Genomic DNA, 24,266 nt, shown 5'->3' on the forward strand with positions numbered 1-24,266 from the left:
CTTATACGGAGTACGATGCAACTGATCCACAATCTTATAATCACTCATCTTGATAAGCTTCAAAATCTCATCCATCTCCTTTCCTGAAGACGACCTATCATTCACTTTTGTCGCATCATTAATATTCACAGGCACTTGAGTAGGATTCCTCTGGACATCCACAACTGCTTGGGGCTGAGTAAAAACTCGTCCACTTCTAGTCACTCTACTAACATCTGCTATATTCTCAACAGAAGACAGAGGCTTAATCTCGACTTCTTTTCCACTTTCCAGCATGGTGGCATTGTATCAGTAGGGTACAACTTTGTCAGAGTTATAAGGTACAGATCCAGGCAAACATATCACAAGAGGCTCTACAGCAGCTTTTCATAATAACCAATCTCTATGCATTCTGGAGTTTCAAAGTATGGCTCAATCACATTGCCATCATCTTTATCTCTGTCTCTCATAATCTCAATGAGCCCTTGATCCATCATCTCTTGTAAATCTCTTCTCATAATATAACATCTTCGAGGATTGACTGAACAAATCCTACAAGCAGCATGATTATGCTCATAATGACTATATTCACACAGAGTGGCATGCATCTCTACCAATGATCCTCTGATGTGTTCCACACGATAAACCTTATACTTCCCAAGGCATCCATACACCATGTTCACAGCAGATGCTTCATGAGTCGGCAATGGATTATTCTTCACATTTGGACCAACATCACGGAAGGAAAGCATACCAGAACAGACTAATCTCTGAACTTCATTATTTAGAGGCCATCAATTCTCTAAGTCATGCCCAGGAGCATTTTGATCAAAAGCACAAGTGGCATCAGCTTTGTACCACCAAGGGAGTTTCTCTAGAACAGGAGGTGGTGACCTTGGTTGAACCAACTTCTTATGAATTAGAGCAGGATACAATTCTGTGTATGTCATGGAGATAGGATCAAAATTAACTCGAGGATATGGATTCCGCCTCGCTGGTTGTTGATTAACAGGAGCTACAGGCATTGAATTCACAACGGGAGTCACTGACGCCACTTGTTGAGGTTGACTTCTGGATCGACTATTCCTTCCATGAGAAACAGCATTAGCATCTAATTCCTTCTTCTTATGGAAAGAAGAACCATACTTATTTGCAACACCGGACGTATTTTCATTCTGAACCAGACGACCTTTTCACACAGCTTCTTCAAGTCCAACACCCATCCCCACCATTTCAGTGAAGTCTACAGGAGCACTTGCAATCATCTTTTCATAGTAAAATGGGCCAAGAGTCTTCAGGAAAATCTTAGTCATCTCTTTCTCTTCCATTGGAGGGATTACTTGGGCGGCAACCTCACGCCATCTCTGAGCATATTCCTTAAAGGATTCTTTTTCTTTTTGCATCATAGCTCGCGGTTGATCTCGATCAAGAGCCATGTCCACATTATACTTGTATTGCTTCACAAACGCCTAAGCTAAATCATTAAAAATGCAAATATGGGTGCTATCAAGACCCATATACCACTTAGAAGGAGCTCCAGTCAAACTTTCTTGGAAATAATGGATCAACAGACGTTGATCATCAGTTTGAGTGGACATCTTCCTTACATACATCACCAGATGTGCCTGAGGACAGGAATTTCCCTTATACTTCTCGAATTCAGGAAACTTGAACTTAGCAGGTACTTTCACATTGGGAACAAGGAAGAGATCATGCACATTCTTTCCAAACAATTCTTTCCCACGCATGGATTTCACCTCTTTTTGCAATTCTTCAAACTGATCTTGGAAACCATCCATTCTGTCATGAATACCCAAACCTTCACTTGGCGCAACATCATAAATGGGCTCTGGGACAAAAGGACCAGTATGAACAATAGGAGACGTAGTGACCATGACAGGAGTCAAAGGAAGAGTCATCTCAAGAACAGACAAATAACCTTCAGGCATACCCCAGGGATATCCATTAGGCATACGTTGCTGAGTAGCAGCAGGAATAGCAGGAATTGTTGTAGCAGCGATTTCAAAAATCACAGTTGCCTGACCTTGAGCTTGAGTATTGGGAGGAGGAACCTGATTCTGATTCTGATTCTGAGTAGCCATCAATGTCTCAACTAGAGCAGTGAGACGCTCCACCCCAAATCTTAAAGTAACAACCTCTTCACGTAGTTCTCTGTTCTCTTGTTCAAGGCCTTCCATCTTCTTCTTGCAGTTAGCTCCAGTGTTATACCAGTGAGACAGCTTGATTCTGTACGAAGAACATTGAATAAGACCTCGAGAATACTCTCGGAAGCAAGACCAAAATGCATAATGATGCATGAAATGCAATGCAAATGATTTTTATATATTTTTTTGGTTTTCAAGGAACTTTAAGACATTAATTTGTAAACATAGAAAATACAACATAAAACATAATAAACTTCTTTCATTAGTAATAGAAAAGCTTACAAAAGGTTCAAAATTACAAAACAATGGAAAACTAAAATCTAGAAGGAAACACTTCTGATGAAGATCCAACTCCTCTTTGCAGCTTCCTACAGAGCGTGTCCAGCTCATATTCCTAAAAGGCCTTCAAATGAGTCTTCTCGACCATCAGCCTATCAGCAACTTCTTTCCATGCAACTGAATCTTCCTGACTACCAGAGGAAAACAAATCCTCTTGTTGTCTCTTCCGCTTTTCACCATGTTGTTGAAGTAACTCTTCTTGATGACGGATCTGATCATCTTTTTCCATCAACCAACCATATTGAAGATAAAGCATATCACCTTTTTCTTTCAACTCTTTCTTCAATTATTTCTTCTCAATCTCCGAAGCATGAAACTTCTTTTCCCAAGTATCTCTTTCCATTCTTATCCTAGCCACGAGCTCTAGGTGCTCCTCATTACTCTCGATAGGAATAGTGGAAGATGATGATGGAGCAACATGTAGAGAGGGCTCTTCAAGTAAATAAGGCATCGGAAAGGTGTGAGCTCTAGCTTGAACCCAGTCAGTGTAGTCTTTGAGAGCAACACATTGCTTTTTTCCCAAATGTCTCTTTCTATCAATATGGTGCCAGGCACGCACAAACCGATTTCTCATATCCGAATCTCCATCCTGATTATGATAAAAGATTCCTAACACAAGAATACTAGAAGGTCGCTCCTTCATGGGTAACAAAATTGACGCCTTGCAAGAATAGGGTTGTAGGTAATTCCTCCTTGCATACCGAGAAGAGGTACATTAGGGAATTCTCCACAACTATCAATAATCTCGCCAATGTCATAAGCAGGATTATACCAATGAATGTTCCCATTAGTAAGAGGCATGATCTTCTGAGACCATGAGAGACCATCAAGGTTGCTCAATAAATTCTTAGTCTGAGGTAAGTGCAAAATAAACCACTTATAGAGCAAAGGAGTACAACAGTTGAGAAGTCCACCTTTATTATCGGTCCTATGGTGAATAGAAAGATAAGTATCCCCAAGCAAAGTAGGCACATGATTCCCAATCATGAATATCCGAATATCATTAACATCGACAAAGTTGTCAATGTTGGGAAAGAGTATCAATCCATAGATGAGCAATGCCAGAAAAGTCTCAAAAGCGATCATACTTCCTTTACTAGCCAACATAGAAGCCTTCCCAATCAAGAATTTAGAAGTCAAAACCCAAACTCCTCCTTTTTTAGTCATGTTTGCTTTCACATCTGATATCTTCAACTGAAGGAGCTCTGCTATCTTATCAACCTTAGGATCTTTCTCTAGACCACTGAACGGTATATCATCTGTAACTGGAAAACCAATCCAATAAGAATACTCCTCCAAAGTGGGCACAAGCTGATAATCTGGAAAGGTGACACAGTGGTAAACCAGGTCATAAAACTGCACAAGAGTCTCAAGGATCCCCTTCTCCACTTTGGTCTTCATGATAGATATCAATTTTCCATAACGGTTTCTGAAGTTATCAAGATTAGGAACCAAAGTTGCTAGCTCTTTCAACTCTTTCGGACTTGAATTCTTGAAAGTGTACTTCTTGATGCTTCTCTTTTGATCCATGGTACCTGTGATGTTTACAAAAAAGTCTCTAAATTCCTTGAAAACCATTTGTGAAGGACATTTTTTATGAATGCATGAATGCATGATTTATGCATCAATCACAATCAAGATCACACAAGATCACACAAAATCACACAATCAAGAATCAAAGGTTCGACGTCACAAGCATGGAGCCATGGGTCTACCCATCCCACAAGGCGGTTCTAAGGAATTTTGTACCTGCCGATCGGGTTCTACAAAGGTTCCCAGAGTTTTCAATCTTCTATCGGATACTACTGGCACGCACAATTGCTTATGGGCGCCAATAATATGCCTAAAAAGACCTCGTCTGAGCGTAGCATCGCATGACAACAAGCTCAAATTAGTACTTGACCTTGTTTCTGCGCTACATCCTAAAAAGGCTTAGATGGGTTAAAAGGTTCTAGGCCATTCAACTTCTACGGACACTCACTATTGAAAGTAATAGCGTTCTTACGATGGTTCGTAACAACATCTACCACCTTCCACGAGGCCTCCACTAATTGAGGTTCCACCATATGATGCTCATGCCAAGGATCGCTCCTGACATGCAACTATTGGTCTTACCACCTCCTATCTCAAGTTACTCACCAAAGTCCGGGTTAGGACTTTATCTCATCACAGAGGAACCATCGAGCACCAAAAAGAAAGAAAAAATAAAATAAACAAATAAAGCACACAATAATATATACAGATAAAAAACACACAGATAAACAAAAATAGGCTTAACACACTTAAAACTGGATCCCCAGTGAAGTCGCCATTTTTCCTGTAGCGGGGTGATCGGAAAAATAGCAAGTGTATTATTTTCACCGATGTAGTAATAATGGGTTTTACCCCAAGTATCGATCACGAGGATTGCGTGGGAAATAAAAATTATTATAACGAGTCAATTAAACAAAATATCATAGGGGTATTGTTCTTATATTAAAATAATAGGGTTAAAATACATAAACTGAAAATAGAGATGAGTTTTTGAGTATAAAGGTAGAGTAATGCCAGGGTAGGTGTATGATTTGCCTTATAATGACTTTGTAACAACAGATCTCTTCAACAAGTTCATGAAGTGCACTATTTATCCTTAAGGATGTTTTCCTAAGTCCTTAGTGAAAACCTTTTGGTTTGCAATCCTATTGCCTAAGTCCTTAGAAACAAAGGTTTGTGAACCAAAGATATCAATGATCAAGAATATTCAAATAACCTTACGGTATCCCTAGTCCTAGGTGATAACCCTAAGATTTAATTGTTTAAAAACCTTAACAATTGTAGTCCTACAGATCGTTAACCATAGATTAAACCTCGTTTGTCCGACAAGGCAGGCATAATACTCATTAAACAATTAAATTTCAAAACATGAATACTTGATTAAAGAAATGCGTAAATCATAGTCATTACAATCAAAATCAGGGACACCCCCTGGCATTGGGGGGTTTAGCCTCTCATAATATTCAAGAAACCAAAATCAGAAAGTTTAGACATTTACAAAAGATTAGGAGAACTCTGATCTTCAATGGTGTCCACCGTTGAATCTCTTTGTCTTCCACAACCTTGATAATGCTATCTTGCTCTCTTCTGGAATTCTTTCGTCCCATCCAAAAAGTATCTAAAATAACTTAAAACATAAACCTAAATAGTCTCCATACAAGCCTTTAGTAGTACAAAGTCAAAAGTGCCCCTGGAATAAGCTGGAGTGTCCCAAGACCCAAATAATGATCATCCACGCGCATACCAACACGGGCCGTGCGCAGGCACACGGGCGGCCATGTTGGCCCCCTGGATGTTTCCATTGGCAGATGCTGGCCACCAACACGGGCCGTGCTCAGGCACACGGGCGGCCGTGTTGGCCCCCTGGAATTTCTATGGGATTGGTTCTGCACTCTGACACGGGCCGTGTGCTGAAGCACGGCCGGCCGTGTTTGACCCCAGACTTGTGATTTTTCATCTTTCTCTTGCTCTTCCTTCTTCCTTGATGCTTTGGCACTCAAGATGCTTTGTTCAAACCTGCAACTTGTACACAACTAACCAAAAGGCATAAAAACATCTAGAATTTAACTAAATAGATAAAACCAACAATGAAAAGATCAAACAAACAAAAAACAAGAACTTAACATTTTTCTACGAAACTCACACCAAAGTGTTACCAAATTGATAGATATGGATCGAATGCATGATGCAAATTACATGAAAATGGTGACCGATCACAACCCCAAACTTATCTCATTGCTTGTCCTCAAGTGATGCGAGAGACATTTATAGAGGTCACCCTGGATTCTTACTTCCTCAATGTCACCGATGTTATTTGCATAGTGCTTCTACCTTCTTGATCAAGCTTCCAGCATATTACACCAATCCTCTATCGCATTTTCTCATCAGAGTATCCCTTCACCTGCAAGCTTTCTCACAATCTCACCAAGTCTCTCGTGGTTAAAGTGTTTCACTCATAAACCAAGATATGCAATATCAGCTCTTAGCTTCGAATAGATTCTACTTTCACTGCACAGACAGAGTTCACACACTATTTGAGGTCTTTTTCGTATGTAACAGGGCTTAGGTACGGTGGGATAGACAAAGAAAGAAGTGTACTAATGGTTTGTGGCTCGACATTCCTTATCGTGTGTTTTTTCTCTCCTTTTTTTTATTGCAATGTATGACTTTTCAAGGGATCTATATCTTTAGACTCATCAACACATTCATTTTGACTTGGATGCTTTTCTTTTTCTCGAGTCTATTTGTTTAGGCAAGTGCTTTTGCTCTTTTTTTTTTTAAGACATCTAAATGTCTCTTTTTTTTTTCATTTGCACTTTCTCCTCATACATGATCAACCCCAAACTTATTATTTTTGCACAATTTTGAAAAACAACATAACATGAATATCGAGCAAGGGTAAGGATAATGTGGCTTTGGGTTCATTTATGTGGTAAAACAAACAAAGGGATACGGCTCAAAGGGGTTTACAAAGGATAAGAATTATCAACGGTGGTTGTGAAGGCTTATGGGTAAACAAACAAGTGCCTCAGTGTGTGTCCTCATATCATAGTGTGTTAGCAGAATAAACGCAAAACCAGAGTGATAAAGTCATACCTGGATGCCCTCATGATGAATTTGCAGTATTTGGTTCTGATATACCTCACCATGTTGGATAAATTAGCTTGCAGGTTTCAGACTACTCCTAGTGTCATACAATTTCTTTTTGTTGCAAATGCCATCCACTCTTTTCAATCTAGTATCGGCACGATGCGTCCAACAGGTACTTTTCTCCGATGACATCAACTTCCAGGGTGCCTTGAAGAAACAAGTTTAGGTTGTATCTCTCATCCACTTACTATAGTTGCATCAATTATTCGGTGGTTGTCAATCAATCTTGTAACAAACAAAGAGAAATAAAAAAACAAAGACATACCACACAAAGCCATAAAAAAGAACAAAAACAAAGGAAACACAAACTGAATAATTAAAATAGAAATAAACGAAAAGGAACGAAAAGGACCCCTCCCCCACCTAAACTGAACATTGTCCCCAATGTTTCAGCCTCAGTGCGGAAAGGACTTACAGTCTACTGCGGAGACGGGTGCTGAGGTGGAAAATGCAACATCATCTGCTGCATCATTCGTTGGATATCATCAATGGCAACCCCTTGACGGAGTTGCTCTGTCACAATTCTCTCAATCTCTACACCTTGGCGAGTTTGTTCGGCACGGAATTGCTCGACATCTAAAGGTGTCCAGCCAGCAGAAGAGGATCCCTCACCTTGATGATGTGAGGTCCTAGTACGGGGAGCAGCCCTCTCCCTCCTTGGTGCATCCTCATCCATTGCCTCATCTGCATACACAACATCATCCCTTGCTTCCTCGGGGTCAACATTAGTATATAACCAATTCACACTATTATCAACATTAGTTTTTTCAGAATTCGGTAATCGCAACAATTTGCGAGACCGGCTTACCAACATGTGGCTATTGCAAGATGGTTCGAGCATCCCTTGTGTGCACAGAGCATTTAGATCAATTGTATGCAATGCTTGTAACGGGGTCTCACCATCCATCACTGGCCGGTATCCACACCATTCAGCAATTTGAGTAATCATTCCTCCCATAGAAATACCACCTGAACCGGCACGCCCCATGGTACCTAAATGATCTGCCGCAAACGCAGCCAGATTCACTGGTTCCTCATTAACCATAGCATACATAAGATAGAGCTCTCTTTTTGTTGCGACACCGGTGCTGTCACCTCGCCCGAAGTAAAAGCTAACCCCTTTTGTGCATAACGAAAGCATGGGTTCTGGATCCAAGAGGCCTTTGCGGTTCGGGCTTCATATTGTGGTAAACCTGTAATAGATGACCAAAAAGCAGAAGCAGAAAACTCATTTGGCACTGCCCCGTGTCCCACCAAAGGTAACCGGAGACATTGCCCGAGTTGAATTACAGACATAGAGTGATCCTCATTATAAAGCCGAAAGGTTAGAGTACCAAAATATTCAAAAGAGTGCCCAGTCCAGTTTTTTTCCAAATTAAATTCCACAGAGCTTAGGAATTCTAAGGTAATGCGCTCGTATGTGGGTGCATCATTGTGCATGAATTCAAGGATCCCTAAATTATTAAACATTTGTGTCACATCATCAAGGATTCCTAGTGTATTCATAGTGGTATCACACACATACCTAGTGGGGACAAGCTTCCTAGTCAAGAGAGTCTTGTACCTTTGGACATGCTCATCCTTTTCAAAAATGATGTTGTGAGCATTCGGTGTTCGGCGAACTCTTTGTTTGGGCCTTGAGGATTCGACAACAACGACCTTTCCTCTGTCAGCTTTCTTTGGGGGCATAATGGGTACCTGAAAAATTAGCGAAAATTGAAAGTTGGAGAAACGAAAAAAGATTACCGTCACTGTGTAGAGGGCGAAAAATGGCCCAACTTTTATGAAAGAAGAAGTTGATTTGGAGTTTTGATGATGGAGAAAAGTGAGGTTGAAGGTTGATGGAGATATGGAGGTTTGGAGGAGAATAGGGTTTTTGTGAGGAGGAAGATGAAGTTGCTGAGTTGTTTTCAATAAAAGGGGTTTTAAAATGCGTGGGGCCCACAAAAAATCAGAATTTCTCCCCAAATTCTAATTTTTTTTCAAATCTGCGCACAGACACACGGGTCGTGCGCCCACGCACGGGTGGCCGTGTGTCACCTCTGTTTTTTGTGTGGAGGACACTTTTGGTCAGCACGGGCCGTGTGCTGGAGCACGGGCGGCCGTGCTTCTCCCCTGGTTTTTTGTATGGGGTTGCCTCTCAGAGCACACACGGTCCGTGTGCTGGAGCACGGGCGGCCGTGTTTGAGCGTGCTGTTGCACTTCTCCGCTCAATTTCTTCGTTCCTTTCTTCGCGCATTTTTCTTTTTAGTGATCTCCACTCCCCACTCCTGCATAAAACATACATAAACTAACAAAACAAAATGAAAAGTATTAGTAAACCCGTGGCTTGCCTCCCACGAAGCGCTGCGTTTAACGTCGCATGGCTCGACGGTCGCTCATCTCATCATGCGAGACGAACGTGTTCGAGAGTGATAGCTCCTTGTCCAGGATTGTATGGTTTCAACCTTTGGCCATTCACTTTGAAGGTGTCACCATTGTTATTGTTCCTGAGCTCAATAGCTCCTGTAGGGAATACTTTGTGCACTACAAAAGGTCCCGACCATCTTGACTTTAACTTCCCAGGAAATAATTTTAATCTGGAGTTGAACAAAAGCACCAGTTGCCCTTCCCAAAATTCTTTCTTCTGAATCTTTTGATCATGCCATTTCTTTGTTGTTTCTTTATAAATTTTGGCATTCTCATAAGATTGATTCCGAAATTCTTCTAATTCATGGAGTTGAAGAATTCGGGACTCTCCAGCTTTCACAATATCATAATTAAGGAATTTGGTGGCCCAAAACGCCTTGTGCTCAAGTTCGAGTGGTAGATGGCACGCTTTACCATAAACCAACTGATACGGGGACATACCTATTGGCGTCTTGAATGTTGTTCTGTATGCCCATAGTGCATCTTCAAGCTTAAGAGACCAATCCTTTCTCGAAGCACTGACAGTCTTTTCGAGAATCTGCTTGATTTGTCTGTTCGAAACCTCTACTTGACCACTGGTCTGAGGATGATAAGCAGTTGCAATCTTGTGCTTAACATTGTACTTCTTCAGCAAATTCTCCATCAACTTGTTCAAGAAATGTGTGCCTTCATCGCTTATGAGTGCTCTGGGAACCCCAAATCTTGAGAAAATATTGTTTTTTAGGAAGTTCACTACCACCTTAGCGTCATTTGTAGGTAAAGCTACTGCTTCTACCCACTTAGAAACGTAATCCACAGCTACAAGAATGTAGTTCTTCCCAAATGATGGTGGGAAAGGTCCCATGAAATCAATCCCCCACACATCAAACAATTCCACCTCCAGTATACCCTTCTGAGGCATCTGATTCCTTTTTGAAATATTCCCCGTTCTCTGCCACCTGTCGCATTCTCTCACAATACTTTGGGCGTCTTTGAATAACGTGGGCCAATATAAACCAGATTGTAAGACTTTTGCCGTTGTTCTATCACCGCTGAAATGTCCTCCATATTCAGAGTCGTGGCATGCTTTAAGCACGTCCCGTTGTTCCTCCTCGGGTACACATCTTCTTATTAATCCATCGAGACCCTTCTTGTATAAAAACGGATCATCCCACAAGTAGAACCTGCAATCATGTAAAAAAAAAATTCTACGGTTATAGTCAAAATCGTCAGGTATTATTCCACCTACCAAATAGTTCGCATATTCTGCGAACCAAGGCACACCAACAACAGCGAGGATATGTTCATCAACGAACTCGTCCTTTATTGGGCGCGTATCTTCAGTTTCTTCAATAGGTGACATTCGAGACAAGTGGTCAGCTACAGTGTTTTCAGACCCTTTCTTGTCACGAATCTCCACATCAAACTCCTGAAGGAGCAAGATCCATCTTAGCAACCTTGGTTTAGAATCCTGTTTGGCAAAAAGATACTTCAAAGCAGCATGGTCAGTATAAACAATGACTCTAGAACCCAACAGATATTGCCTGAACTTGTCAAAGGCATAAACAACCGCTAGCAACTCCTTCTCAGTAGTCGCATAGTTCATCTGTGCAGGGTTTAGCACATGACTTGCATAGTAAATAACATGTAATAGCTTTTCTCTACGTTGTCCTAGAACCGCCCCAACTGCAATGTCACTGGCATCACACATGATCTCAAAAGGTAGAGACCAATCTGGGGCTACAACAATTGGTGCCGACACTAATTTTTGCTTTATAGTATCAAATGCTATGGCACACTCTTTATCGAAAACGAAGGCTTTGTCTTTAACCAACAGTGTAGTTAATGGTTTTGCAATTTTTGAGAAATCTCTTATGAACCTACGGTAAAAACCCGCATGGCCTAAGAAACTTCGAATACCTTTTTCGTTCATCGGAGGAGGTAGTTTTGCTATTACCTCTATCTTCGCTTGGTCAACTTCTATTCCTTTGTGAGAAATTTTGTGACCCAACACTATACCTTCACTTACCATGAAATGGCACTTCTCCCAGTTGAGGATTAAGTTGGTCTGTTGGCATCTTTCAAGAACAAGAGCAAGGTTAGTCAAACAATTATCAAAAGACTTACCAAAAACCGAGAAGTCATCCATGAATACTTCCATATGCTTCTCAAGCATATCTGCAAAGATGGATTGCATGCATCTCTGAAATGTGGCTGGGGCATTACATAAACCGAATGGCATTCTTCTGTAGGCGAAAATACCAAAAGGGCATGTAAATGTGGTCTTCTCTTGGTCTTCTGGTGCAACAGCTATCTGATCATACCCCGAATAGCCATCGAGGAAGCAATAATAGTCATGACCCGCTAACCTTTCCAACATTTGGTCAATGAAAGGTAACGGGAAGTGATCTTTTCTAGTTGCTAGATTCAATCTCCGGTAATCTATACAGACTCTCCACCCTGTAACTGTTCTTGTGGGAATCAACTCATTCTTCTCATTCTTGATTACAGTAGTTCCGCCTTTCTTAGGCACCACATGCACTGGACTCACCCATGAACTGTCAGATATTGGATAGATCATCCATGCGTCCAAAAGTTTTACCACCTCCTTTCTAACTACTTCCTTCATTGCCAGATTTAGTCGTCGTTTAGGTTGGACAACCGGTTTGTGATCATCTTCCATTAAGATTTTGTGCATGCAAAGCGTTGGACATATTTCTTTCAAGTCTTCAATTGACCACCCAAGAGCACTTTTATACTTTTTGAGGACTTTGACAAGCTTATCCTCTTGAAGAAATTCAAGGTGAGAACTTATGATAGCCGGGCACTTACTTTCAGTGTCTAAAAAGACATATTTGAGGTTCTCTGGTAATTGCTTTAGTTCAGCCCCCTTCTTTTGTTCGTCTTTACTTCCTTCCACTAATGGTTGCCTTAAATCCTCCCATCGGTTGTGGCGAGAATTTTTGACAAATGATGTTTCCGTCATGGCTAAAACTTCGCTGTCCTTTTCATCAATTATTTCTTCCTCTCCGAAGATTGATAAACTAAGAACTCTTTCCAAAGGTAGCTTCTGTGTTGTCAAAGACTTTTCTTCATCACAAATTTGTTCAATTACCTCAATGTGTTGACTCGTGGCAACATCATCCTTGTACTTCATAGTATTTCACACATCAATCTTCAATTCTTCATCATAAACTTTCAAAGTCATCGTACCCTCTTCTATGTCGATCAAGCATCTCCCGGTTTCCAGAAAAGGTCTTCCCAAAATGATTGGTATCTCTTCATCTTCGGGCATCTCTAGAATAACAAAATCTACCGGAAACACGAACTTGTCGATTTTCACCAACACATCTTCTACCACTCCGTAGGGTCTTTTAACGGATTGATCCGCAAACTGAAGTGTCATACGAGTATCTTGTACTTTACCTATCCCCAATCTTTTGTAAATTGATAAAGGCATAAGACTCACACTTGCCCCCAAATCGATCAAGGCTTTCTTGAAAGACCTATCACCAATTGTGCATGGAATCGTTACCGAACCTCGATCTCTCTTTTTAACTGGGATCTTCATTCCCTGCAAAATAGCACTACAAGTTTCAGTTAGAATAATCGGGTCACCGTTGATTGTTCGCTTCTTTGAAATGATATCCTTCATGAACTTCGCATAGGTAGGCATTTGCTCCAGTGCCTCTAAGAATGGGATATTTAGCTCAAGTTTCTTGAACATCTCTAAAAACTTTTCGAAGTTTTTCTCATGTTGTTCTTTCTTCTTATTCCTTGTGGGGAAAGGAAGTTTAACCGCTGGTTTAGGTGTAGCAACTTTTTCTTTGACTACTCCTTCTTCGGCTATGACCTCTTTTCTTACCACCTCATTTTCTTTAATCTCCACATCTACTTCAATCAACATATCCTCTTCATCAAAATTTTTCTCATGTGATTCCTTCGATTTATTGCTCCTTGTTATCACAGCGTTCACATGATTGTTGTCTCTGGGATTAGTAATCGTGGCACTTGGTAAGGCGCCCTGTGGTTGAGTGTTGGTCATTTGTTGTGCAATCTGACTCATTTGAACTTCCAGATTTTTGATTGAAGCTCCTGTGTTCCGAAGAGTGCTCCTTGTTTCCTCTTGGAATTGAGAATTGTGAGCGGCCATCTTTTCAAAAGCAATTTCCCAATCTGCTTTCTTTGGTACCTGTTGTTGACCTTGAGTTTGGAACTGTTGTGGGTGGTGTTGGAACTGTTGCTGATATGGAGGTTGTTGTTGTGGAGGTCTGTATTGTTGCGTCTGAGCTGGAACTTGGAACTGGGTTGATCCTTGCTTTTGAAAGTTTCCTTGTTGATCCTTCCATGCAAAATTAGGATGATTTTTCCATCCTGGATTATATGTATTGGCATGTGGATTGTTTTGCCTTAACATATGAATCTGTTCCACCTGTTCTTGTGTTGCCACACAATGCATAGCAAAATGTGGCCCACTACATATTTCACAAATAACGGAGGTAGTTGGCTCAACTTGAGCTATTTTCTGTTCACCAATGTTCATCTTCTTCAATCTTCTCTCTACCTCAGCCGCGATTTGTTCTTCCATTTTAACTACCTGATCAGCAAGCTTCAAATCAATCTTCCCTTCTGGTTGGCTCATAGCGCGGTCATATAACTCAATGTGCTCATTGGCGGCAATCGCTTCTATGATTCTCTTGATACCAGTGGCTGTTGAAAAGTTAGTTGAGCCACCGGCAGCAGTGTCGATAAGCTTTTTTGTCTTAAGCCGGAGACCATTAACAAAAGTCTGCATTTGCTCGGTTGGGTCCATGTTATGAGTAGGACAAGCAACCAAACACCTCTTGAACCTTTTGTATGCGTCTCCCAGCGATTCCCCTTCTTTCTGCTTGAAATTCACAATATCATATCTTTTTCGAATAAAGACTGATGTAGGGAAATATTCATTTAGGAAAGCAGTTTCCATTTGTTGCCATGTTGTGATGCTTCCAGCTGGAAGTGAGTAAAACCATTCTTCCGCGTCTTCGGATAAAGTGAATGGGAACATCACGAGTCTCTTGGCTTCTTCAGAATGGCCTTCAATCTTCAATGATGTTGTTGTGGTGAGGAATCTTTGTAGATGCTTATTTGCATCTTCATTGATTCTTCCCGCAAACGGCTTGCTCTCCAACTGTCGGATAGTTGAAGGATGGAGTTGGAAGTGTGCCACATTGACCGGTTGGTTTACGATAGTCATTCTTCCAAGTGGGGCATTAGCCCCTCCATAGTCTCCTAAAAGCCTCTCTGGAGGAGGTGGATCAGCTGCCATAGTTTCAGGCTCAGATTCTGACTGTTCGGATGAATTAGATATTCTTTCTTCGTCTTCTGATTCTGAAACTATAGGAGATTCTCCTTTTGAAGCCAGTCTTTTCCGTTTAACTTCTCGGAGTGTTGCTCGCAATAACCTTTCTGGTTCTGCGTCAAAAAGAAGTTCAGTTGAGGCCTTACCTCGCATACAAGATTAGAGTTAATTAGTTTGAATAAAATAAGAAAAAAAATAAAACTAAACAAATATAAATTCAGCAAAAATAAAATTTTAATTGTAGAGCAATAAAATTTTAATTGACTAGTTAACAATTAATATTTTGGCAATCCCCGGCAACGGCGCCAAAAACTTGATCGGAAAAATAGCAAGTGTACTATTTTCACCGATGTAGTAATAATGGGTTTTACCCCAAGTATCGATCACGAGGATTGCGTGGGAAATACAAATTATTATAATGAGTCAATTAAACATAATATCATAGGGGTATTGTTCTTATATTAAAATAATAGGGTTAAAATACATAAACTGAAAATAGAGATGAGTTTTTGAGTATAAAGGTAGAGTAATGCCAGGGTAGGTGTATGATTTGCCTTATAATGACTTTGTAACAACAGATCTCTTCAACAAGTTCATGAAGTGCACTATTTGTTCTTAAGGATGTTTTCCTAACTCCTTAGTGAAAACCTTTTGGTTTGCAATCCTATTGCCTAAGTCCTTAGAAACAAAGGTTTGTGAACCAAAGATATCAATGATCAAGAATATTCAAATAACCTAACGGTATCCCTAGTCCTAGGTGATAACCCTAAGATTTAATTGTTTAAAAACCTTAACAATTGTAGTCCCACAGATCGTTAACCATAGATCAAACCTCGTTTGTCCGACAAGGCAAGCATAATACTCATTAAACAATTAAATTTCAAAACATGAATACTTGATTAAAGAAATGCGTAAATCATAGTCATTACAATCAAAAGATTAGGAGATCATCGCCTGAAGTTGTACCGATCATCGCCTTCAACCAACAAGCCCAGAATCACGCACGTGGAGCTCAAGGTTTCCGTGTTCAAAATCGTCATCATTCCCATTGATTCATAATACATAAAATTGTTTTGAAAGCATATATTTGTTTGTCATAATGCATTAAGTATTTCTGGGCGTTTAATTTGATGTTTATCTGCGTATATCCTAGTATGCCATGTTTGAGTTTCTAGGGTTTCAAAACAGGGTTACTCAGTACAGGGAGAATTAGCCTTGATTATGGGCATGATTGGAATCGCAAGAACGATACGAGCTTAGCCATGGTTTCGCTTCTTATTTTTATGCTTGTTTGAAGATTTTGTGAATCGCAGATTTTATAGCTACGAATATTTGGCAGCTAATTCGTAGCAAAGCACAGTTAAAATGTTTGCAGGTCCAAGCTAGAAGACGATGCATGTCATCATCCTGTTGGTTAATTCAAATCATGCGCGCGTTTCCCACTAATCATATTGTTTTTTACAATTAAACCATTCATGCGCGTTTGTTTGGAACAAGGTACTTTCAGTTGAGAAGGCAAGTGGAAACGTTGGTAAGAGAAGGGGCCTCAGTTCGAGCCTTGCCATCGACGTAATATTTTTAACGTTTAAATGTTGTAAGCTATTTGCAGATTCAGTGCAATAAGGCCTTGCGCGCCCACGATGCATTATCGGCCATCAGCCACCGGATTCAATCTAAGGTCAGATCCAAACGCATCAAAGGCTGAGGGTCCATCATGCGCCTCCACCAGCCTGCCACACTGGATCACAAGCTAAGTTTCCTAATTTTTTTATTTTTATTTATTCAAATACTAGTTTCTTATATGTTATTTTTTTGTTTTATTTAATATAATTCTTTTTAAATATCTTTTTAATTAAAACTTCTTCTAAAATTTTCTTTTTTTATATAAAACATTTATTTCAAAAAATATTTATTTGATTAATTTGATTTAATGGTTAGTAATATTTTTTTTAATAATTAAATGATTAGCTTAATTTAGTTGTTTAATTAATTTAGTTAATATTTTATTAATTGTTTAAAACACTTATTAGGTTAGATAATTTAATCGAAAACCTATTTTTGCCGATTTAATTAATTAGGTTGAATACCAATAATTAATTAATTTGGTTTTTATTATTTTATTAACCATGGTTAACTTGTGCCCTAAATCAGGGTTTGCAGGTTTGTCATTAGACCACTCATACACTAAAAAAATTTCCTTTTCTTTGTGCAACTTTTCAGGGTTATCTCAAGATCCTCCGACTACGTGCCATGCCAATCGAAAATTTAAGTTTTCTGAATCCCTGTTTAATTTAATATTATTTTAATTTTAATTTTTGTTTTTTGCCTTAAATTAGGGTTTGTCCCACGTAGTCAATGAACTCCTCCTACACTCACCCCCTCTTTTGCCTTTATTGATTTTCAGGGTTAACCAACCGGTCAAAGCTTGAACCTTCGGTAACCCTAAAACTCGTTCCTTTTTAATTTCTTCTTTAATTATTACTTGTGTTAAACCTATTGCTCTGTTGGGGTTTACTTTATTGCTTTTTTTCCCTACCCCATGGCTTATTTTGTAACTGCTCCTGGTTGTATTGTTTGGCCTTGAAGGCACTTAAATTGTTATTATAATTGTGTGGTTAGTAATTCTAGGGAGTGCGATTCTGAACAGAATTAGAATAACTAATTTATAAGATAATTATTTTGAATTGAATCACATGATTATGCACCCACACACCTTTTATGGTAACCCCTTCTGTTGCCTGTTGCCTTGTTGCCTTTTCAGTGCAGAATAGTCAAGTCCCTCGGATACGAGGACGCCTCAGCAAATGTTGCCCCCAGTTCATCACTAAAGATCATAAGTCCCAATGATGCTGCCTTCGGTTCGGTTATATGATCTCGTCCCTCGAAGTTGCCTACGATGATGTGATAGTCCCTTTCGATTATTGCGGAGGTGTCCTCTTGGTTGCCTAATAATGACTATTCTTATCCTTCCCTTAGACTACCTGCCCTCTTCATGGTTGGGACAGTCTTGTGTCGAACGATAACTACGACGACCCTTCAACCTCCAAATAAAAGGACTTCCTACCCTCTTATGGTATGGATAGCCCTGAAAGGCTAAAAGAACCTTTTTAATATGGGTAATTATCTCTTAATTGCTTGCCCTGGTTTAAAATCTTTTTCTTACACTTTATCAAAAACCTTCAAAAAGGCTACGCTTATTTATAAGCTAAAGTCCTTATTTCAAATCTTTTTCTTTATTCACTACAAACATTTTCAAACAAAAAGTGAACTAAGCAATTAAGAGCCCATGGAAAACCATAGATGCAAAGGGTGCCTTACACCTTCCCTTTGTATAAATTACCCCTCGAACTCAAAATTTCTTTAAAGGTTTTTTCAGTTCTTTTAGCCTTTCTATAAATTGGATAAAATGAAAGTCGGTGGCGACTCTTGCTCACCGCAACATTGTTTGCTTAAATATAAAAAGTCAGTTCACCGTATTACATAACTGGCGACTCTGTTGGGGACTTATCGAATAAAAGAGGGGTTACCTTAAAATTTTAGGATCACTCTGTAATACGGTGAACTGACTTTATTGAAATGTTACGGATAGCAAGAGTCGCCGCCGACTTTTATTTTATCCAAATTAATCAGAAAGGCTAAAAGAACAGGAAAAACCGTTTAAATAAAAACTGAGTTCGGGGGGTAGTTATGCAAAGGGAAGGTGTAAGGCACCCTTTGCATCCATGGTTTTCCATGGGCTCTTAATTGCTTTGCTCTTTGAGTTCAGAAATGTAGAAGAAGAGAATACGGACTTTAGCTCGTAAATGAGCATAGCCATATTGAAGGTTTATGAAAAAAGCGTAGAAACAGATTTTTTTAGAGCAAGGCAATTAGGGGCAATTACCTGGTTAGATGAAAAACGTTCTTTAGCCTTTCAGGGTGGGTTTATCCATACCATAAGAGGGCAGGAAGCCTTTCGTTTGGACGTTAAGGGGTCATCGAGTCATCGTTCGCCATAAGACTGTCCCATGCCATAGAGAGGCAGGTAGTCTAAGGGAAGGATCAGAATAGCCTTTTGTTAGGCAACCAGAGGATACCTCAACCCTTCGTAGGCAACTTCCGAGGGACGAGATCATATTTAGTGTATCGAAGGCAACATCATTAGGGACTTATGATCTTTGCATTAGTCGAGGCAACATGGCTGGGGTATCCTCGTATTCGAGGGACATAGCTATTTTGTACTGAAAACACAAGGCAACAAGGCAATAGGCAACAAGAGGGGTTACCATAAAAGGTGTGTGGGTGCAACAATCACGTGGTCAGATTCAAAATAAATTATCTTGTAAAATTAATTATTCTAATTCAATTCGAGGTTACCACTCCCTAGGATTACTAACCACGCAGATAAATAATATACAGTGTTAAGTGCCTTCAAGGCCACACAATACAACCAGGGAACAATTACATAATCAGCCATGGGGATGGGGGTGAAAAAGCAATAATAAAACCCCAGCAAAGCAATAAGGGTTGACATAAGTAATAATAAAAGGAAAAATTAAAACAGATCAGGTTTTAGGGTTACCGACTAATCGAGCTTTGACCGGCTGGCTAACCCTAAAAATTGGAAAAGGAAAAAGAAACAGAAGGGTGAGTGTAGGCGGAGTTCATTATCATTTGAAGGTAAACCCTAATTTTAAATAAAAAAGCAAAAATAAAATTTAAAATAAATTAAATCAAGAACTTAACTTTTGATCTGATATGGCTCGTAGTCGGACAAACCCTGATGATAACCCTGAAAAACTGCACAAAAGAAAGAAAACAATTCAGTGTAGGCACGATCTTCGTAAACCCTGATTAGGGCACAAGTTAATCATGGTTAATAAATTACCAATTGAAATAATACCAAAAGTTAATGGAGAAAAATCGAGAGTTCGAATCAATATATCGATTAAATAATTATTGGATGTAATCCTAATTATTTAATTGATGAAACATTTCATTTGAAAATAATATTGAGTTTTAAATAATAATCATAAAACAATTATGAATAAATTTGTGAAAACTCGAACTTTCGATAAAAATTATACATCTATTATAACAACTAATTTATTGGAATAAATAAATAAATATAAAAGAAATAATAATGATAATAGTAGAAGCAAGAAAAAAATAAAATAAAAAAAAAACAATTATGCAATTGAAATTAAAAAAAAAAAAATAGAAAAAGAACTTAGCTGGGCGCTTGGATCAGGTGGGATGGCTTCTGGGGTCCATGATAGTCCTGCAAGCTAGTGGGCGTTGGATCCCCACCTAGAACGATCTGACGGTTAAACAAGCGAAGGCGTGTGATAGAATCCATGGGGGAGCGCACACAGGATCCGACAGCTTGTTATTTCAACAAAATATATGGCTGGAGCCGGGATCGAACCCAGGTGGTGCCTTTCATGCGATTCAGCCTTTACCAACGCTGCAGTTATCTTTGCTGTTTATAACATGATCAACAAATAATATATAAAATAAGTTATTTAGAGAATTTGAAATTGAAACGCGGGCCCCAAGGACCTTCTTCTTCGTTTAATCCAGGACCACTAGCTGCGAATTACACACAGATTTGCTACGACTCAAGGCATAGCTAAGCACCTGCACATGTCAAACTCAAGGAAACATCACATAAATTCGAAGTAATACCATGTCTAGACTCGGAATCTTCATCTGAGCGCATTGGTGGCAGTGATTTGGGCCAATTTTTCCTGTAACATAGTATCCCCAATTTGAAGATTGCTAAACCTAACAATGGCATATCATCATACACGCACCTAATCTTCAATTAAACGGTGCCAATAGCTTGCAAACATCACGACAAACAATATTATGCAGTCTAATTTCGTTCATGATGAGTAAAATGTTAAAATCGAAAATCACAAAAGTAAGAGCAAATCGGGATGAACAGTGGAGTATTCTTGATGCTTTAGGCCTGGAAGCTGATCTGAATCGCTCCACTACTTCCCAAAGATTATGTTTTGACGATCAAAGTCCTTGAATTCCCCCGTAATTGCAAAAATGATTTTGTATTTTTTTGGACAAAATTGAAGCATTGGCTCAAGTTTCTGTTTGCGAAAATCCTCCCCTAGCATTTGACCATGTTCCATACTTATAGTGTGAGAAATTAGGTTAACAAACTCTAACCAAATCTTCTTGAATCAATGATTGGTAATTTGATTTTTTCCAATCTTTCTAAAACCAACCAATTTGTACTTTCTTGTATCAATCTCGATCTCCATAAATTTAAATCAAATAATTTTGCTTAATGGATGATTGAATTTGATTAAATATATATCATAATCAAAATCTTTGATTTTTATTTGATTTACATGAATTCATTTTAAATGAATAAAAATCCATATAAAATTAAATAAAACTCAAAAATTCGTTGGACCTGGATTAGATACTTTGGATAACTTGAGGATCAAGATTTAAGAAAAAAAGATTGGGCCCATTTGCAAGAAAACTCATTTGGAGCCTTTTTGCTTCACATTTTTTCTCTTAAAATCGACCAACTTTGACAAGGCATATCTCCTTCAATTTTTAAGGTATGGAGGAGTTCTAGGACTTTTTGGAAACCTCAAGATGTCCTCTACAAGCCACTTTCGAAGCTTTTTTCCATTTGAGGAATTTATCTTGATGATATTGGCTTTGACAAAAAACTGCTTTTGGTTGACTTTCAAAAAGGACCTATAATGTTTTGATCCATATCTCTCAAATGAAGCATTTTTAGACTTGGCATATGATAGACAAATTTGTAGAGAATTCAATTTCCTTCAAATTGAGCTTTGGATGGAAAATTTCTGATGTTCCATGTGAAAGTTATGGTTGGTCAAAGTTTAGTTGACTTTCTCCTATGAAAACCCTAATTTAGAAACTTTTGAATTTGTTGATTTTTGATATTTCCTTGATGAACCATGATCAATCCTTGATCAAATGGTGAATGATACTTCAAAATAAGGTTGTTGACAAAAAAATCAGGAGTTTTGACTGTACTTTGACCACAGTTGACTTTTAGGTCAAACTAGTTGACTGTTGACTTTCTGAGCAATTGAGTGACAAATCTTTTGAGTTGAGGCATGAATTTTGTCATGGATATAGTTTGAAACATCATAAGCGATATGAAATGCCTTGGAGCCTTTGGTTCATTGATTTTCTTCAGGAAACCACAAACCCTAGCTTCTTGAGCCTTTGTTTAGGAGAGATGTCTTTGAGTCTTGAACTTTGATAGGAGTTTGATTTAAGAGGAATAAAATGGGAAAATTTTGGGGTATGACACACTCAAATGTTTTCTATTTTTTGCTTTGCTTGCTTTATTTTTCAGGGCTATTTTGGGAATTAAATGAAGGACGAATCCTACACCCGGATTCAAGTACACCTAAGATAGGAAGTGGCATAGTCATGGCGACCTCCTTCATGTATGTGGAGGATTGGTCAATATGAGAGTTCACGCTTAAGTTAGGCCTCTATGGGTGTTCGCGTGCCTCTTTTGCATGAGAGAGGTTCGTGTGGATATATGTAGGTGAGTCGGAGCTTAAGGACCTTTAGTTACCTTTAACCCATCTTGACTTTTAGGTACGTAGTGGGGGGACTACTCTTGATGTATGTTGAGAGCATAGTCGCTACCCGATACTACAGCTCAGATAGGTTCTTTCTCAAAGTATCATTGCATGGTATGTATGTATCATGTTCGAGGGTGCTTTAGGAGGGCTGACAATTCTGGGTAACTCGGTAGAACCCGTTGCTGATATCATCCTTATCCTTAGAAGTACCTTTGGGGAAGGGTAGTTACCTAGTCAAACTCCATGCAAGCCTTTAAACCTAAGGACATTTGTGTGACTTTCTTGTGTGTGCTACTAACCCTTTTATTTCCTTGCAGGATTTGCTTGTAGGACATTTCGTTCTTATTACCTCATGCTTTACTTAATGCATTACATGTGCATGACATCATGACATCATAACATATCATGTTAACTAACCCTTTCAAGGATCTTAGGGATTTAGGGCACACAATTTCAAGTGCTCTTATCAAAGACTGAATTCCTAATCAAGGGGCAAGAGGATTTACTTTCCTCTAGCCATATATCTTCCAATTCAAAAGACACAGTACCTATCAAGGGGCAAGAGGATTTATTTTCCTCTGGCCGTATGCCTTCCAGTTCAGGGACACGATATCAAGGGGCAAGAGGATTTATTTTCCTCTAGCCATGTACCTTCAAATTCAGAAGTATCCCGAATTAGAGGCGATGACCCACTGGATAGGGTGAGCTTGATTCCCATAAAAGAACATCCAAGAATCAGAGTTCTTTAAACGAAGATGCGACCAAATCATTTTCTAATGTTGCTAACTAAATTCATTTTAATTCCTTGAAAACATTGCATCCGCATCCGCATATCATTCATAAACATTACATCACAGGTTTCTATAAACAGGTCTCTCATCTTTCCGCTGTTTATTTCAGTAAGGAAATGAATCTCGAACAATCTGTCAAGAGTCTCCAGGCTCAGAACGCTGAATTCCAAGCTTTGATCCTGAATTTATCCAAGGGGCAAGATGAGCTGAAATCCCTTCTAACTAAGAAGGAGAAGAAGGGCAAGAAGACTCTGGGGAAAAAGCTTAGACCGACCTTGCAACTCAGGGAAGCTGAAGTCTCTGAAGACATTGACAACGATGAGCAAGATGATGATGCTAGTATCAAAATTGATGCAAAAAGTAACCATGATTCTGCCAAGCCCTCCAAAGAAAAAGAGGACCATTACCATGAGGATGAACATCCTGATGACAAATACAAGTTGCTGGAAGAACGTATGAAAGCCATGGAAATTCAGAAGGTACCCGGACTGGACCTTGAGGAATTAGGACTCATCTCTAGAGTTGTTATACCTCCGAAATTCAAGATTCCAACTTTTGCAAAATACGATGGAGTCTCTTGTCCTAAGCTGCACTTGAGGTCCTATGTAAGGAAGATTCAACCTCATACTACCGATAAGAAGTTATGGATCCACTTTTTCCAAGAGAGCTTATCTGGAACTCAACTCGAATGGTACTATCAACTGGAGGGTACCAATATCCATACATGGGAAGATTGGGCAACTGCTTTCTATATGCAATACCAATACAATGTTGACCTCGCGCCAACCCGCATGCAACTACAAAGCATGTCTATGGGTTTTAACGAAAGTTTCAAGGAGTATGCTCAAAGGTGGAGAGACCTGGCTGGAAGAGTTCAACCTCCCTTAGCTGACAGAGAGTTGGTAGATATGTTCATGAGTACACTGATTGGTCCTTTCTATAGTCATTTACTGGGAAGTTCATCATCTGGATTCGCTGAACTTATACTGACTGGGGA

The sequence above is a fragment of the Vicia villosa genome, linkage group LG5 (assembly GCF_029867415.1).
Source record: "Vicia villosa cultivar HV-30 ecotype Madison, WI linkage group LG5, Vvil1.0, whole genome shotgun sequence".
In the NCBI taxonomy this organism is placed as follows: Eukaryota; Viridiplantae; Streptophyta; class Magnoliopsida; order Fabales; family Fabaceae; genus Vicia; species Vicia villosa.